We start from the raw sequence: 17,877 nt of genomic DNA on the forward strand, positions 1-17,877 counted from the left end.
TTCTAGAGCACAGGCTCGATAGTTACGGTTCATGGACTTGGTTGCTCTGCAGCCTGTGGAATCTTCCCGGGATTCTTCCTGAATCTTCCCGGGATCAAACCTGTGTCTCCTGCATTGGCAGGCAGATTCTTTACCGCTGAGCCAGCAGGGAAGCCCAAGCTTCTGCATTTTTAATAAGATTTTGAGTGATGCCATTCCTACTGGCTATGGGACCACACTCTGAATCATAAAGCTTAGAAGTCATTTACCTGGGCCTTTATTGAGAGGAAAGTATAATTCAAAAGGATACTTGCATCCCACTGTTCATAGCGGCACTGTTTACAACAGCCAAGACATGGAGCCCCCCTAAGAAGATGTGGTGTATATATACACAATGGGATATTATTCAGCCACAAAAATAATGAAATAATGCCATTTGCAACATCATGGATGGACCCAGAAATAATGATACTAAGTGAAGTAGGTCAGACAAAGACAAGCATCTTAGGATATCACTGATATGTAAAATCTAAAAGAATGATGCAAATGAGCTTATTTACCAAACAGAAGTAGACTCAAGGACAAAACACACTTATGGTTACCAAAGGGAAAAGGGGAAGGGATAAATTAGGAGTTTGGGATTAAATTATACACGCTACTAATAGATAAGCATCAAAGACCTACTGTATAGCACAGAAAATTATACTCATTATCTTGTAATAACCCTCGAAGGAAAAAATTCTTAAAAAGAACAGATTCAAATATAATTTGAATCACTTTGCTGTATACCTGAAACTAGCACAACATTGTAAATCAACTATATTTCAATAAAAAAATTTTTTAAATAAATTTTAAAGAGCACCATTTGTAAATTGTGAAAGAACAGAGAAAGTGAAAGAAGAATAGTGAAAAAACTACATGAAAGATTCTCACCTGGAAAAATAACTTAACTGCCTCTTAGCTGCTCTATATCTGAAAAACAAGCTACAGCTTATTTCCCTTAAAAGGTAGAGATGAATGGTGTTTAAAGATATTTACTATAACGAGGACTCTATGTTGGCCTTGCTGTGTGCCGTGCTGTGCTCACTTGCTTCAGTCATGTCCGATGCTTTGTGACCCCATGGACTGTAGCCCTCCAGGCTCCTCTGTCCATGCGATTTCCCAGGCAAGAATACTGAAGTGGGTTGCCATGTCCTCCTCCAGGGGATCTTCCTGACCCAGGAGGACATGGCAACCCACTTCAGTATTCTTGCCTGGAGGATCCCTTGGACAGAGGATCCTGGTGGGCTACTGTTCCTAGGATTGCAATCCGTTGGATATAACTGAGTGACTGAGCATAGCAACAGACCCCTAGTACTGGTCTAAGTCAAGGCTGGGCGGGACGGGCGGAGGAGGAAGTCTGGGGTTAACAGGTATGGAAAGAGGCAGATGGGGCTGCCATTGTTGAAAAGCCCTAATCTCTGGGTGTGTTTTCTGACCGTTTCTGCATCTGCAATCTCCTGCTCTTTGTGACCCTTCCAGGGACTCTCCCCACTCCTGCTTCCTCCTTATTACACACTTTTTTTTTCCCCAGTGCACACCTTCCATGGCCAGAGAGTGGCTGTGCAAACAGTTGACAGTTCAATAAAAACGACATTTTATGGGGACAGGGATCCTGCCCCTGTTTCTTCCCTGACAGAAGCTGCAGTTTATAAAAGCAAGCCCTTATGAAGAACGATGTGTCATTGTGAGTGTGGTGTTAGGAAACAGGTGCCTAAGTGAAGAGCAAGACAGGAAACAAAAGGCTGAGTGTGGAAATGGAAAGGGGCAAAATCCTGGAAATGGAAGGGGAAAAAAATCCCTCTAGGAGGTGGATTTCACTCAGGAGACCTCTAAGTGAAATCTAAGGGTGTCCTCTGCAAAGATGGAACCATTAACATTTGGGTGGGAGAGGAGATTAAATTATGTTGTTACGATGCTGTCTTCTTCTGATGCTCAGCTTCTCTGTCTCACTTTTGTTGTTTTTTTATAATTAAATTTTGGCTGTGCTGGGTCTTTGTTGCTGAGCATAGACTTTGTCTCCTCTTCATTGCGGTGCCGGGGCTTCTGATTCCGGGGCCTCCTCTAATTGCAGAGCATGCTCCCTAGAGCACAGGCTCAGTAGTTCTGGAAAACGGGCTTCATTGCTGCGGGGCTTGTGGAATCTTCCCAGACCAGAGATCAAATCCACGACCCCTGTATCGGCAGGCAGATTCTTTACCACTGGAGCTCCAGGTAAGTCCTGTCTTAGGTTTTTTTTTTTAACCTGGCAAAACATGGGTGATAACACTCACGGTATTTGCCTGGCAGTTGGTGAGTGTGAGTGAGTGTGAGCTCTTATAATTACGGGAACAGGCGAAAGTGTCACCCTGGTCATCTGAGGGAAGGGGTCTTGTAGCCAAGGGTCTGGGTAGGGCAGCTGGAGATGGACATGATGGACAAGTCTTGCCTTGCAGGACCAGAAAGACTGGGTGGCAGTAACTCATGAGTGACATTCTGGAAAATGTCTTAATCCGAAGATAGGAATATTCAGAAGGCATGGGGATTGTGTCACAGTTATTGTCTCTGGGGGTCTGGGAGTGTGTCCTAGAGTTAAAGGTTTTGCTGAATCCCAAGCCTAGCAACAGGCTTCAGAGGGGATGCCTTACACTCATCTTGTTGAAGGAATTCCCTGTTGTGGCCCAGGCATTACTTTTGTCTATGTACTAGCCTTAATTATAATATGAAAAGGAAAGACTGAAAAAAGATGAAATAGAAAAGGCATGTAGAAATTATCAGGGCAGAATTAGGACTGGCAGGTATAAGCTACGAAGATGTTTATATAAGCTTCATGTGAACAGAAAAGGACTTTATAAAAAGCAAAAGACTGGAGTGGGCTGCCAGCCCCTCCTCCAGGGGATCTTCTGATCCAGAGATCCAACCGGCATCTCTTACTTCTCCTCTCACGGCAGGCGGGCTCTTTACTACTAGTGCCCCCTGGGAAACCCCTTATAAAAAGCAGATCTCTCCATGTAAATGCAGTGAGCTATCTTGAGTGATATCAGACTCCATCTGAAGAAAGATGGAGGCAGAATCCCAGATGGGTTGGCGGATGCAGGGGGCGGGGCACCAAGGAGTGTGGGCGTCTCTGGAGCCTGGATCAGGAGAGGGAACAGATTCACTCCTTGGATCTCCAGAAAGAACACCGTCTGCCCAACACCTTCATGTAAGCCCAGTGACACCATGTTGGACTTGTAACCTCCAGAACTGTACGAATGGGGGGAAAGTATATCGTCATTAGGAATTCCCTGGCAGTCCAGTGGTTAGGGCTCTGTGCTCTCACTGCAGGGGGCACAGGTTCAATCCCTGATTTGTGAACTAAGATACTGCATGTCACATGGACAAAAAAACAGTATATCATCCTTGCATTCCAGGAGGTTACAGTTTGCCACCCCAGAAAAGGAAATTGGAAGAAACTTTCCAAGTTGCTAAATAATGATTAAGTCTAGACTGTGGGTAGAAAGGGCTTCTCTGATGGCTCAGATGGTAAAGAATCTGCCTGCAATGCAAGAGACATGTGTTTGATCCCTGGATTGGGAAGACCCCTGGAGGAGGAAATGGCAACCCACTCCAGTCTTCTTGCCTGGGAAACCCCATGGACAGAGGAGCCTGGGGTGGGGGCTACAGTCCAAGGGGTTGCAAAGAGTCAGACACCACTGAGTGGCTAACACTTTCACTTTTTATGGGTAGAAAATGGAATTCTTGATGATAGTTTTCTGTTTCATACTTCATCTTAATTTTCAAAATCATTACGGTGTGTTGTTACAAACGGAGGTATATTCATCGAACTGTGGGAGCATGGAGACGGAACCACTACTAGGCTGCAGGTGGACCCCTGAGAGAGCTCACCACTGGAGTGTGCTGAGAGCAAGGGCCAGAGAAGGAAGGACTTCACGGTGGAGGAGAGGCTTGTGCTAGGGCAGGAAGTAGGGACGGTAGCCTTTGTCTGGGGCTGAGCATAAGACTCTGTTCTTTAGTCTTAATGTTCCATCAGGGATTTCCCTGGTGGTCCAGTGGTTTGGACTCTGTGCTTCCACTTCAGGGGGTACAGGTTCAAACCCTGGTCAGGAGCTAAAATCCCGCATGACATGCAATGTGGCAAAAAAAAAAAAAAAGTTTAGTCACTTGAAGGATCAAACCCAAAGGAATGGGTCTCTGGGCATCAAGGAAGATGGTCAGAGACATTTTACGGAGCCAGACAAAGTATTCCAGCAACTCGAAATCACAGCAAGTAGCTTCAGACTTGGTGGCTGGGAGGATGTGCTCATGAGGTGGTTGTTTAAGGCTCAGGCCTTTCTGCTTTTCCGCCCTCCTGTTTCTTGCAGGTACTGAGAGGGGCAGGGCCCTAGTATTTTGCAGGGGGTGGGGTATTTTTAGGGGTGGAGTGTTTTGGTTTTTGGTTTTTTCTCTCACCAGCAGTTAGGGAATTGATAGGGTGACTTCTTTTTCTACCGACAGTACAGTCATAAAACAGAGCCATCGAATCTCATCCTGTGTTCTCCACCCTCCAGGGAGCCACTCCTTTTCCTGGTCTTTCTAGATCCTCAGGGGACTCAGAGGCCTGTGTGAGAAAGGAAAAACAAAATAAAAACCCAGTGAAAATAAAAAACCAGGGGTGAGTAAGAACTATTGCAATTGGCTTTATTTTCCTAAAGCATGTGGTTTTCTTGTTTCCTCTCCACCTTCATATTGTGGTGCCAAGTCCTGATCTCTGGATATAAAACTGGTTTCCTTGATCCTGCTGTGGTTTGATTCCATCCACTAGAGACAAGGGGCTTATTTTTTTTATCTACAGTCAAAAGCCCTCCTGTTTGTTCTCAGGAGTTTCCACCCTCAACTGGTGCCATGGTTTGAGGTTCCCTGTTCCGTAGCTTGTAGGGTAGGGCGTTCCTGAGTTGCATCCAGGGGAAGGTTATGGAAATCCCAGTCAGTTGCGCTTGGGAGCATTTTCTAGGTCTGTTGACAGAAGAAGCAGAATTGTGGGCCAAGGAACTGGAGACCTGGGGCTGGTGACTAAACGCTGACCTTGAATTAATAGATCGACTTTTCAAGGCTTTACCTTTGCCTGGAGCTCCCCAGGTGGCTCAGTGGTAAAGAATCCACCTGACATTGTAGGAGACATGGGTTCGATCCCTGGGTCAGGAAGATCCAATGGAGAAGGAAATGGCAACCCACTCCAGTATTTGTGCCTGGGGTAATCCCACAGACAGAGGAGCCTGACTGGCTACAGTCCATGGTGTCATAAAGAGTCAGACATGACTTAGCAACTAAGCTAAAACAATAAAGTTCAGTATTAACAAACTCTTAGTTTTTGCTTCTCTGTGAAGCTTTTATTTTTTTTAAGATCTCTCCTTCAATTCAAAATTATAATCTTGCTGAGTAGAGTATCCTAACTGGTGGGTTCTCCCTGAGAGCAAGAACAGCTTCCATTTGGTGCTGTTGTAGGGCAACATTCTAGGATGGAACCTCAAAACTTACTCCTAATCCCTGGACTGAGAATGTGTGATGAGTAATCCTGTGGGTAATTGTGTTATGTTACGTGACAAAAGGGATTTTGCAGAGGGTCACTCATCAGTTTACTCTGAGTTTATAAAAAAGACGTGATCTAAGTGGGCTTAATGTAATCACAGGAGCACTTTGAAAGCAGATTGTTTTTTTTAAGCTGGCCTCAGAAATCAGTGAGATTAGAAGTATAAGAGGGATTGGATTTAAGGGATGTTCTCTGAGTTATACTTCTCTGAGTCACTGAGATAGAGGAAGACTCATGCCTAGAACCTGAGAAGGTCTTCTAGGAGCTGAGAGTGTTTGTACCATGAAAATGCAGAGTTGCCTTATGGCCTCAGAACAGGCTGTTCCTAAGCTGATGTGACTTCTAGCTGAAGGAGGTGGCAGGTGGTGGCAGGGTTGGGGGCCCATGATTAAGACTTAAGGATTTCGCTTCCCTCAGTCTGTGGTCCAGACCCCAGTGCATTAGACTGAGGTGGTGGTGGGGCAAGGTGTGGGGGATTGAGGGGAGGCCTCAGTGCACTTCTGAAGATTTCTGCCAGTTCACAAGGCCTGAGTTTTGCCCAGGTATGTCTCACAGGTGTGTCTCTCGGCAGCAGGCTCCAGAGGCAGGAGGGGCTGAGGCCCACAGCACCCAGGGCACCAGAGGCAGGGAAAGTCTCACCATAGGAGATGCCCGCATCCATGACAGAGGCAGGAGGGGGAAGGAGGCAGGATGAGGAAAGGGCTCCTGGAAGCTCGGCCATCCCACGGCTGCCTGGCTGGTGTGGCCTCAGAGGGGCCATGTCTCTGGGACTCTTACATGACTAGGAAGGGTGTGAGGACCTGTGCCAGACTGAGGGTGGGGACTGAGATCACCTCTCATATTTCAGAGGGTAGGGATTCCCTGGTCGGTCAGGGCACGTGGTGGAACAAATCAGCTCTCACTCAGTTCCAATCTGGCCTTTTGGCACTCAGATATTTTTGAAGGCTTTGGAAATCTAAGAAAGACTGATGGTTATTGTTGTGTGTTATAACTTCCCACCTTTTCATGGTTGCAGCTTTCTCTGGGTACCAAGTGTGACAGGTATGAATATGTGCCTCTCAGGGGTCTTGGGGTGGGGATTTACTGATGGAAGGCCCTCTGAATTCACTGCCCCTTTGCACAGAGGAAACATCACATCGGCTTCCAGTAGGGATGTGAATTCAATCTCAATTCTGAGAAATGACCTTCCTCCCCGGTAGGGCATGGATCTTCCCTGCCCTACCAGGAAATCCTGGGTTTCCAAATGAATCTCTACCTCTAGAATTTTTAGTGTCCCAGCCTCCGTTTGGGATAAGTCCTCACACCCTGCCTAGCCACGTAAGATTCCTTGGAGACACAGCCCCAGGAGAGACACTCACCATATTTCTATAAATAAACAGTGAACAGTATGAAAAGGAAAATTTCAAAATCCCATGTACAACAGCATCAATAAGAATGAAATACTTAGGAATTAACTTAACCAGGTAAGTGACAGACTTGTACACAGAAAAACTGAAAAACAATTTTTAAAAAGGAGAACACACAGTAAAAGAAATTAAAGAAGACATAAATAAGTGGAAAGATATTCTGTGCTCATGTACTAGGAGACTTGATATTTTTAAATGACAATACTAATGAAAATGTAGTGGATGTATATGTTTAATGATTCCCTGCCCAGGAACTGAACCCGATTAGCCAACATCTGCGGGATCATCAAAAAAGCAAGAGAGTTCCAGAAAAACATCTATTTCTGCTTTATTGACTATGCCAAAGCCTTTGACTGTGTGGATCACAATAAACTGTGGAAAATTCTGAAAGAGATGGGAATACCAGACCACCTGACCTGTCTCTTGAGAAACCTATATGCAGGTCAGGAAGCAACAGTTAGAACTGGACATGGAACAAAAGACTGATTCCAAATAGGAAAAGGAGTCCGTCAAGGCTGTATACTGTCACCGTGCTTATTTAACTTATATGCAGAGTACATCATGAGAAATGCTGGACTGGAGGAAGCACAAGCTGGAATCAAGATTGCCGGGAGAAATACCAATCACCTCAGATATGCAGATGACACCACCATTATGGCAGAAAGCGAAGAAGGACTAAAGAGCCTCTTGATGAAAGTGAAAGAGGAGAGTGAAAAAGTTGCCCTAAAGCTCAACATTCAGAAAACGAAGATCATGGCATCCGGTCCCATCACTTGATGGCAAATAGATGGAGAAACGGTGGAAACAGTGGCTGACTTTATTTTTCTGGGCTCCAAAATCGGTGCGGATGGTGATTGCATCCATGAAATTAAAAGACACTTGGCTCCTGAAAGTTATGACCAACCTAGATGGCATATTAAAAAGCAGAGACATTACTTGGCCAACAAAGGTCCGTCTAGTCAAGGCTATGGTTTTTCCAGTAGTCATGTATGGATGTGAGAGTTGGACTATAAAGAAAGCTGAGCACAGAAGAATTGATGCTTTTGAACTGCAGTGTTGGAGAAGACTCTTGAGAGTCCCTTGGACTGCAAGGAGATCCAACCAGTCCCTCCTAAAGGAGATCAGTCCTGGGTTTTCATTGGAGGGACTGATGTTGAAGCTGAAACTCCAATACTTTGGCCACCTGATGCAGAGAGCTGACTCGTTTGAAAAGACCCTGATGCTGGGAAAGATTGAAGGCAAGAGGAGAAGGGGATAACAGAGGATGAGATGGTTGGATGGCATCACCGACACAATGGACATGGGTTTGGGTGGACTCCGGGAGTTGCTGATGGACAGGGAGGCCTGGTGTGCTGCGATTCATGGGGTCACAAAGGGTCAGACACAACTGAGCGACTGAACTGAGCCTGAATGAAAACCAGGAATCCTAGTAGTGAGGCCACCAGGGGCTAGAGGCAAAGTTCCCCTCGCTTTACCCCTCACTGAAAGCAAGAATTTTTCAAGGAAGAGAAAATTAAGACAATAAGAAATTTTATTAGAGACACAGCATAATATGTGGGAGAGCACACAGAGAAGCAGTTTGTTTATTTAAGATAGAAGCAAGGCAGAAATACACTCCCAGAGAGGAATGTGGGTATCCTGAATGAGAAGCGTAGTTAAGACATGATTTAAATCAGTCATTCAGGACAGTCCTTCTGGGTCTTTGTTTACCTTTGGCCAGTTATATAACCTTTTTCCACATCAGACCTGTCCTAGGATCCTCCCCAAGTCACATGGGTAACTTTTTGCTGAGATGGATCCCACCGCAGAGGCATGTCCACACATATTGGGTGACGACCCCGCCTCCCTTTTTGACTCCCAAGGAGCCTTCCTACACAGGTGCACACAGGGAAGTTTCCCTTGACCTCAGGAGTGGTCGTCTTATCTCTTTACTTCAGCAGAGCTCAGCTCCTGCCACTAGCTCTGTCCTCAGAGTGTCTGGGTGAGAACAAAGCTTCGATTTTACTCCACTGGACAGACACCAGCAGTTCGGATCAGGGGCCCATCCGTCTCCTACATCAACCTTGGTAAAAGCAATTTTAGAGGAAGAAGAGAAGGAAAGAAAGCATGGAGGACTGAGTGAAAGGTGAAAAACTAGAAGAAAAAAAAAAATTGTGGGCTTCCCCGGTGGTCCAGTGGTTAACAATCTGCCTGCAAACACAGGGGGCAGGAATTTGATCCCTGGTTCGGGAAGATCCCACATGCCTCGGGGCAACGAAGTCCATGGGCCACAACCCCTGAGCCAGCCCTCTAGAGCTCATGCTCTGCAACAAGACAAGCCACTGCGATAAGCTTGTGCACTGCAGTGAAGAGCAGCCCCCCTGCTGTCTGCAACATGAGAAAGCCGCAAGCAGTGAAGCCCCAGGGCAGCCAAAAAAAAAAAAGTGTCCAGGGCTGGACTTCCCTAGTGGTCCACTGGTTGAGAATCCACCTTCCAATGCAGGAGACGCAAGTTTGATCCCTGGTCAGGGAACTAAGATCCCACATGTGGTGGAACAATGAAGCCTTCACGCCATAGCTAAGACCCGACACAGCTAAATAAAATAAACAAATAAGTAAATTAACACAAAAATGTGTCCAGATAATTGAAGATGCTTGACCCAGAAGGGAAGAAGCAGTGAACGGGATGGAAGATCAAGGAAGTGAGTTTTTTTCAGTAGATTGCTTTAGAGGATGTGGGGGGTGGGGCCAAAGCAGATGCAGAGAGGGAAGTTGAAGGCTGGCAGGGCGCAGACAGTGACCCCATGAAACCATGAAACCACATCTCTGGATGTGAATGTCCACTTGGCGAAGGACTATTTTAGATGCTTTAAAGTTCGAGTTCGCAGTGTAGAGAGAACCGGGGTTTAGGGTCAGGGTTAGGGCTTAGCCTGCTCAGGATCAGGAACTGCTTGTGAGAAGATGTTGATAGTCAGAATGTGGGCTTGACCTGGGATCAGAGTTAAGAATCAGTCTGCTTCTGGGATCAGATTAGAGGTTGATGTCCAAAAGAGAGAGGCTGATCTTTAGATATCACAAATCAGCCTCATTCTGTCTCTAGTATTTTCCCTCCTTCTACATTCTGTAGCGAATTTTTGTTTGGTTTTATTTTTCATTGCTCTCCCTCCGTTTCTTTCTCTTTTCTCTTCTCTCTTTTTCTTAATCCCTCTTCTTTCTCCTCCACCTTTGCAACTCAAACTAGAAGAATTTAAACAGCTTGAAAAGTTGATTCTTTGCAAACTGAAATTGACTTTAGTCCCAACAGGAATAATTTAGAAACCAAAGGAGCATTAGTTGGTTCAAGGCTCTACAAATAAACAAGTAAAATCTAAATTCCAATACTTGTTTTTTTAACCCACTGTTGATTTTTTGTAATGAATCAGGAACTTCGGATTTTTTATTTTTTTAAAGACTAAAACAAAACAAGCTTTATTCGATGCCAAAGAATGGAAAATCTGGAACCGGTTCACAAATTAACTTCTCTGAAATTGGTTTTTAAAATCTTGTAACCTTGTTTCACAAATATCCTTGGGCAAAAGCCTTAACTTTCTGTAAGAGGAAATCAGACTTGGCTAATCCTCAACAGGTTCTGAAAAAGTACAATCGCAAGTTGATAAATGCAGATACATTTTAATATCAAGCAGCAGGGATAGTAAGCCATCGGCCATATAGGAAGTAGCCATAAATTAGAAAAAAGAACAAACCATTTAAACTACAAAAGAGTTATACTAGAAATCTCCCCCCGACCCCGGAAATATTAAAATGTCCTTCTAAGTAACTCCTGGGTGACTGTATTCAGAAATAATGACTGTAAGAATGTTTATGTTTCAAACCCGGTATATTACAACATGGAACATCTTACAGAGTCTCATAGGAGAATCACAGTGCCGAATTCCTTGTTTTGGAGAAAATTCAGGCCTTCTTCTGAAGAGTGCAATCAGACATTTGGAAAGGGGCTTTAGGCTTCTTGTTATTGTTTAGTCACTAAGTCATATCTGATTCTTTTAAGACCCCATGACTGTAGCCTGCCAGGCTCCTCTATCCATGGGATTTCCCAGGCAAGAATACTAGAGCTGGTTGCCATTTCCTTTTCCAGGGGATCTTCCTGACCCAGGGATTAAACCTGCACCTCCTACATTGGCAGGCAGATTCTTTACCGGTGAGCCATCTAGGCTTATTACTGGGCCCCAGTGAAGGCTGAATGCCTGGTGCACTGGAAATGCTAATCCCAGTATGAAGGTATTAGGAGCTGGGGTCCTTGGGAGGTCATTAGAACATGAGGGTGGAACTCTAATGATGGGATTAGTGCCCATATTCATCAAAATTCTCCAGAGAAACAGAATCAATAGGGTATAAACAGATATATGTGTGTGTGTGTGTGTGTGTTATTCACTCACTTGTGTTAACTCTTTGTGACTCCATGGACTGACTGTAGCCCACCAGGCTCCTCTGTCCATGGAATTTCCCAGGCAAGAATACTGGAATTGGGCAGCAATTCCCTTCTGCAGGGGATCTTCCAGACCCAGGGATCAAACCTGGGCCTCCTGCATTGCAGGTGGGTTCTTTACCATCTGAGCCACCGGGGAAGCCCAAACAGATATATAGAAACATATGTAGATTTATTATGAAGAATTGGTTCATGAAATTATGGAAGCTAGGAAGTCCCAGGATCTACTGTCTGTAAGCTGGAGGCCCAGAAAATGTGGCAGTACAGTTGAAACTTCAAGCCTGTTAACTAGGGGAACAAGCAGTCTAAGTCCCAGTCTAAGGTAGAAACCCTGAGATAAGAAGGCCCGATAAGACTGAAGGCGGGACGAGAAGGGGATGACAGAGGATGAGATGGTTGGATGGCATCACCGACACGATGGACATGAGTTTGAATAAACTTTGGGAGTTGGTGATGAACAGGGAGGCCTGGCGTGCTGCAGTGCATGGGGTCGCAAAGAGTCGGGACATGTCTGAGTGACTGAACTGAACTGAACTGATGTCCCAGGGCAGGATACAGTGACGTCTCAGCTCAAAGCAGAGAGCGAATTCTTCCTTCTACTCCCTATTTGTTCTACTCAGGCCCTCAGCGAACTAGAAGAAGCCCACTCTTTTCTACAAGGGCCATCTTTATTCATCTTTAAAAGACACTTGCTCCTTGGAAGAAAAGCTATGACAAACCTAGACAGCAAAATTAAAAAGCAGAGACACCACTTTGCCCACAAACGTCTGTACAGTCAAAATTATGGTTTTTCCAGCAGTCACATAAGAATGTGAGAGTTGAGCCATAAAGAACATTGAGCGCTGAAGAACTGATACTTTGAACTGTGGTGTTAGAGAAGACCCTTGAGAGTCCCTTGGGCAGCAAGTAGATCCAACCAGTCAATCCTAAGGGAAATCAATCCTGAATATTCATTGGAAGGACTGATGCTGAAGCTGAAGCTCCAATACTTTGGCCACCTGATGAGAAGAGCCGACTAATTAGAAAAACCCTGGTACTGGGAAAGATTGAAGGCAGGAAGAGAAGGGGACATTGGAGGACAAGATGGTTGGGTGGAATCACCGACTCAATGGACATGAGTTTGAGCAAGCTCCAGGAGATGGAGAAGGTCAGGGAAGCCTAGTGTGCTGCAGTCCATGGGGTCACAAAAAGCTGGACATGACTTAGTGACTGAACAACAGCAAAAATCTTTATTCGGTGCACCAATTCAAATGCTATTGTCTCCTGGAAACACCCTTACAGAAACACCCCCAAATCATGTTTTGCCAGCTATCTGGGCACCCCTTAGATGTGGCAAGTTGAACATTAATTACCACAGTGCCCTTTTATGAGGAAGGCAGAGCTGGTTGGCTCTCCTCCAGCCATGTGAGGATGCAATGAGAAATCTACCACCTGCAGTCCAGAAAAGGGCCCTCGCCAGAACCTGATCACATTAGCACCCTGAGCACTTCTGGCCCCCAAAACTGTGAGAAATAGTTCTATTCTTAAAAAAAAAAAGTTGATTTATTTAATTTTCGCTTCGCTGGGTCTTCATTGCTGCAGGTGGGCTCTCTCTAGTTGCTGTGAGCCAGGGCTGCTCTTTGTTACAGTGGGCAGGCTTCTCACTGAAGTGACCTCTTGTGGAGCACAGGCTCGAGGTGCACAGGCTTTAGTAGTTGTGGCAATATTGGCTTAGTTGCCTCACAGCATCAGGAATCTTCTTGGACTCGGGATTGGACCCCTGTCCCCTGTACTGGCAGGTGGAGTCTTAATCACAGGACCACCAGGGAAGTCCTCCCATGAAGTATTGCTTCCAACTAGAGGACGTATTTTAAGGCAAAGGAACTGAGGCAGTTAACTACCCCCAGGGAGCTCACTGACCTTCCAGGTGCCCCCCTACACAGACACAGTTGGCTTATCAGAAGGGTTGGATGGCCACGATGGCTTTTGAAGGCACCAGGAAGAGAAAGTACCTTGCCACCCAACAGGAGATGCCCTAGGTCTCAAACTGGCCAGTCCATCATGTCACCTGCCCTAGAGCCAGAAGGCAGGGGTCCACGACACAGGGGAGGATAAGGGAGTGTCCCCACCCTCAGCACACATGGCAACCCACCTAAAGGATTTTTGCTCCTGGTCTCTGTGACCGTGGGCTTGGGGTGGGTGAGAAACCCAATCAGAGCCCTAATCAACCGGAAGCCAGGCCTGCCCCCATGTGTTCCTCGTGCTGCTGAAACAAGAGGTGGAGAAGAGGACCAGAGGGAGTGTGACCACCAGAGGGGGGCTGGTTTGCCAGGTCAAGGGGGACTACGTTTAGAAGACAGGGGATGCGTTGGGGGTAATATTTACTTGCCGGTGGCCCTGTTCAGCAGAAAGGGCCAAAAGCCAATAAAGAGAAGACTATTGAACACTTACTTCCCTTAGGAATGAAGATTTGTGTCCCAGCGATGTCCAGAGGAGGTTTGGCAGGTGGTAAGAGAACATAGAAGGGGTGGTAGAAGCAGGCGGCTCTCATCACCACCAGCCGCACAGTCAGGGCCTTTGCAGCTCTGTTACAGGCTTTCCCCCCATTCCCCTCTCATTGAGGTTCATGAAGAACTGGCCATCTAAAGCTGCGGGCGTGCGATCCCTTGTCATTAGCACAAGATGATTCTATGATTAAGGAACAGATGGGAACTGTGTGTCTTCTGTACTGCGGACTCACGGGGTGGATTGTGCGGTTTCCTTTTCCTCATTCATTCTCTCCCCTTCTCCCCCTGCCCTGTGCTGTGGGGACTGTTAGTGGGATCTCCCACCTTCCAGCTGGGTCCGGTGGATGGGGAGCCCCAGCAGGAGACCGCAGGGAGGACACTGAGTGAAGCTGGGGTGTTAATTGCCCAGCTCCCTCCCTGTACTGCTGCTGTTGGCTGTGTGAATTTTTCAGCCTGAAGTTGGAGCTCCTGTCAAGTAGCCATCTCCAGAGAGGGTTCTCTCTTGAGTGTCTGTCTTGCAACCCCTCCGTGTTGCAGTGAAACAGCAACGGAAACACAGTGGTATCAGAACCAGGACACTGCTCTAACCCTTGTGTCTCCACAACAGTCTCATGCTTTTTCCAATTGTCTCATGTAGAATCTCTTTTCAAGTTATGCAGGCGGAATGGGTCCCCATTTGAGCTGGGGCCCTGACTGCTAGGGAGAATCCATATTGGTTGAAGTATACTTTAACCTCCGAGGTCATGGTCATGGGCACGTACTTTTGACTGTAGCACCCTGGGGCTTCCCAGGTGGTGCTAGTGGTTAATGAAAACAAAAACAAAAAAACCCGCCTGCAGATGCAGGAAACTAAGAAATGCAAGTTGGATCCCTGGGTCAGGACGATCCCCTGGAGGAGGGAATGGCAACCCACTCCAGTATTCTTGCCTGGAGAATCCCATGGACAGAGGAGCCTGGTGGGCTACAGTCTATGGGGTCACATAAAATTGGACACGACTGAGCAACTAACACTGTCAGATTTTCACTTTCACTTTTCACAAAAGGGCAGAAATGAGTTCCAGGCAGAGGACCCAGAACGTGCAAAGGCCAGGGGGTAGGAAAGTTGAGTCAAGTAAAATTCAACTGACTCACTTGGGTGATTAAATGAGCTAAGACACCTGAAGTGCCCTGAACACACTGAGCGCTACATAAAGCCCAGCAGTTATAATTATTGCACACCAGTGTGCACACATCCAGGGTCTACCAACTTGGGCGTATTAGTGGTGGGGTAGTATTCTCTCCTCCTGACAACACAGGCAATCCATAACCTCAAGCCTTGATTACAGCTCTAGTGAGTGGACAGGCAAGAAACCACACACATTTGAAGTATACAGTTCAATGAGTTTTCATGTGCACACACACTCTGTAAGGTCATCAACACAGTTCAGATAGTGAATGTATCCATTCCACCCAAGTTTCCACATGGGGACTTCCACATGGGGATGTCCTGGCTGGCCCCATGGTGAAGAATCTGCCTTGAAATGCAGGGAACTCAGGATTCGATCCCTGGTCTGGGACAATCCCACATGGCTCAGGGCAACTAAGTCAGCTAAAGAAAAAAAGATGGAGAATCTGAAATTTTGAACAATTTTACATGTTTACCTAAAATGTTTCCACATGAGCCTTTGTAATCCCTACCTCTGTACTCAGCCCCACCCCGACAGTACCCAGGCACTCACTCCCCTTATTTCAGTTACTGTAGATTAGTTTGTAGTTTTCAGAATTGTATACAAATGAAATCTTGTAGTAGGTTCTCTTTTTTCATCTGGCTTCTTTCATTCAATGTAATAATTTTTTATTGAAATGAAATTCACCAAATCTAAACCGTTTTAAGGTGAACAATTCCGTGGCATTCAGCTCAGTCACAAAGCTGTATGACCATCACCTGCTGCTGCTGCCGCCAAGTCGCTTCAGTCGTGTCCGACTCTGTGCGACCCCACAGATGGCAGCCCACCAGGCTCCCCCGTTCCTGGGATTCTCCAGGCAAGAACGCTGGAGTGGGTTGCCATTTCCTTCTCCAATGACCACCACCTAGATAGTCCTAAAACGCTTTCATCGCTTCCAAATAAAACTCTACTTATTAAGAGGTTGCTCCCAACTCCCCCATCCCCTAACCCCTGGAAACCACCAGTTATGTCTCAGTGGATTTACTTCTTCTGACTATGTCATCAGTGAATCATACAATATGTGACTTTTTGTGTCTGGCTTCTTCCAGAAATGGCTACCTACTCCAGTATTCTTGCCTGGAGAGTCCCACGGACAGAAGAGCCTGATGGGCTACAGTCTGTGGGGTCGCAAAAGAGTCAAACAAAACTGAGCGACTAAACAACACCAGCAACAACCTTATGGGCCTCTTTGCCCCCCTTCCTTCTTCCTCCAGGCACATTGCTTCAGTACGCACACAACTCCAGAGGGCGCCATTCACACAGCCACAGTGTGAATCACAGCACACAACCCATGCAAAGGTAGTGATGGCTCCATTGTACCTTTCCTTCCTTCCTCCCTCTCTCCCTTCCTTCAATAAATATTTGTTGAGCATCTAGGCTCCATCATGTTAGTGGTGGAGACACAGTAGCAGATGACCAGAACATGCCTCTGTCCATGGAGCAAATTTTAAAACTGCAAAACAGGGGCTTCCCTGGTGGCTCAGTGGTAAATCCGCCCTGTCAATGCAGGAGATGTGGGTTCGATCCCTGATCCGGGAAGATTCCACCTGCCTCAAAGCAACTAAGCCTGTGTGCCGCAACTACTGAGCTCTAGAGACTGGGAACTGCAATTATTGAGCCCACGGGCCCTAACTGCTGAACCTGTGCACCCTAGCACCCATTCTCCGCAGCAAGAGAAGCCACCGCAATGAGAAGCCCGTGCACCGCAATGAAGAGTAGCCCCTGCTCTCCGCAACTAGAGAAAAGCCTGCGCACCCGTGAACAAAAAATATAAATAAGCAAAATTAATTTTAAAAATTCTTAAAAAAATAAACTTGCACACGCAAAGAAAAATAAAATGTAAAAGGATGCTGAAATAAACATGTGATTGCAACTTTCATATTCATTTCTTTCTCTTCTGCTATTGTTCTCAATCTTTTCTCAGTTTCCCCTCTCTTTCTCACACATTCATATCTGGCCTCTGCAGTCACGGATAGACATCACCTATTCTTCCCTGTCTCTTCCTACCCAGCATGCTAGAGCTGGTTTGTGCAGGTTTTGCAAAAGCCAATTGTTAAATATTTAGGAAATTTTCGAGCTGGTTGTGAAAATGATTGGTAGCTTAAAACCAGACAGGATAAGAGAATGTACACCACAGAAATAGGCTGATGTTATGATGCTGTTTTTCTGAAAAGCTGATCTTCTAGCACACCACTCTTCTATCTATTTCTGGCAGAGACACTTTGCTTTGCCAAGGAATATCCTAATTCTCTGATAGATACTCAGTCTCCACCACCACCTGTCCACCCCCGCCATTCCTCACCTCCCTCCTGGATGGCGGGAAAGCGGAAGTTCTAGGACCAGGTTGTGCTGAGAGTGGAGAGAACAGAGCAAGAAGAGGAAGCGTGAAGGAAGTTCATGAAAAAGAGAATAAAAAGGACAGCAGTATAGGAAGGTGGCGCTAGTGGTAAGGAACCCGGCTGTCGGTGCGGGAGACGTAAGAGATACAGGTTCCATCCCTGGGTGGGGAAGATCCCCTGGAGGAGGGCATGGCAACCCACTCCAGTATTCTTGCCTGGAGAATCCCATGGACAGAGGAGCCTGGCGGCCTACAGTCCATGGGGTCACAAAGGGTCAGACATGCCTGAGCGACTACCACACACACAGGAAGGAAAGAGAAGGAAAAGAGAAGCAGGAATCCATGGGGGGCAAGGGTTCAGGTAGGGAGAGCATAAGGACCAGGCAAGACTCACCGCCCAGTGTCCTCACA

The 17,877-nt window shown here is 46.3% G+C and overlaps 1 long non-coding RNA gene across 2 annotated transcripts; it reads left to right on the forward strand.

Moving 5' to 3' along the window:
• Positions 1,566 to 17,013, forward strand: LOC108637992. 2 transcript variants are annotated; one of them, XR_001919507.1, is made up of 4 exons: positions 1,566 to 1,705; positions 2,093 to 2,232; positions 4,548 to 4,651; positions 16,178 to 17,013. It is a non-coding gene; the product is annotated as an uncharacterized LOC108637992 (long non-coding RNA). The 2 variants fall into 2 exon arrangements; XR_001919506.1 differs by having other exon boundaries at positions 1,566 to 2,232.

The sequence above is a fragment of the Capra hircus genome, chromosome 18 (genome assembly GCF_001704415.2).
Source record: "Capra hircus breed San Clemente chromosome 18, ASM170441v1, whole genome shotgun sequence".
Taxonomy (NCBI): domain Eukaryota; kingdom Metazoa; phylum Chordata; class Mammalia; order Artiodactyla; family Bovidae; genus Capra; species Capra hircus.